Source organism: Temnothorax curvispinosus, unplaced genomic scaffold (assembly GCF_003070985.1).
Source record: "Temnothorax curvispinosus isolate PA1 unplaced genomic scaffold, ASM307098v1 QBEX01002726.1, whole genome shotgun sequence".
Classification (NCBI taxonomy): domain Eukaryota; kingdom Metazoa; phylum Arthropoda; class Insecta; order Hymenoptera; family Formicidae; genus Temnothorax; species Temnothorax curvispinosus.
The window spans coordinates 1-1037 of record NW_020212506.1 but is presented as its reverse complement, the minus strand read 5'-3'; the positions used below and the strand labels follow the sequence as shown (position 1 = coordinate 1037).

The 1037-nt window shown below is 39.2% G+C and overlaps 1 long non-coding RNA gene across 1 annotated transcript; it reads right to left on the bottom strand.

The window, feature by feature from the left end:
- Positions 1-6: 6 nt before the first annotated feature.
- LOC112451877 lies at positions 7-1037 on the bottom strand. The gene is made up of 3 exons (XR_003040429.1): positions 1014-1037; positions 253-934; positions 7-167 (listed from the first exon to the last, which is right to left on the bottom strand). It is a non-coding gene; the product is annotated as an uncharacterized LOC112451877 (long non-coding RNA).

Below are 1037 nucleotides of genomic sequence, written 5' to 3'. Positions count from 1 at the left end.
TGCTACTATTCTCACTTTTCTGTGCGTGAAGAAAAATAAAATTGGTATAGCAAGCTCGGTGACGTTTGTAGCAACGGTGGATAATCGAAGGAACCACGTTGGCAGATGATGCGCGTACCATGCTAGAGGAGTTGGTATACATTGCGATTAAAAATGGACATTTAGAGCTGTAAAACAAAAAAAAATAACAAATATATCATATCATAACTAACGTATATACATCATACATATTAGATAGCGCTCGCTGCTTACGTGCTCTTAGCTAAGCAGAGGTTCGGCAAAACGCAGCCATTTGGTTAAGCAATTAGGTTGATATAGGATTCCTTGAATGCTCTATCAAATTGCCAGGGTGCTTGAGCATTGCCAGTAGGTGACACAAAGTATTCTTTTAGGTAATTGCGTAAGCCCAAAGAAAGAGCTCCAGCTCTATTAGGTCCTACTCTTGATAATTGTTTAAAGTATTCTCCAACCCCTATACCATGCCAGCGATCTTCAAAACTTCTTCCTTCATCAGTCTCCACATAAAGATGTTCAAGCTGACAATATCGGCCATTATTATTGGTGCTCATGGCAAAATTATGTAAGCAAACAAGTGCTTTAAAAATATGTTCTGCATTCTCTACTGAGCAACTCAGGTTTCTATGCAGGATCCTCCAACGAGAGGCAAGAATGCCAAAAGTGTTTTCTATGCACAACCGTGCTCGACTTAACCGGTAGTTGAATATTCGCTCCTCATCTGTCATCCTCTTCACTCTCCTTGGGAAAGGACGCATTAAATATGGCTTTAAAGGGAACGCCTCATCAGCCACTATAACATGAGGAAATGGAATATCTCTTTCTGGCAAAGGCGTAGATTCTGGTAAATCTGCTGCATTGCTTTCTAAGTCAGCAGCCAAGTTTGTCTGACTCCATACGCCACCATCACTTATAGAACCTACAAAGGAATCATTCTTGTTATTAACTAGGATATTATACCTTATGTATATAAATTTATGGATACAATATATATTTACCATATTGACCAATATCAACCCATG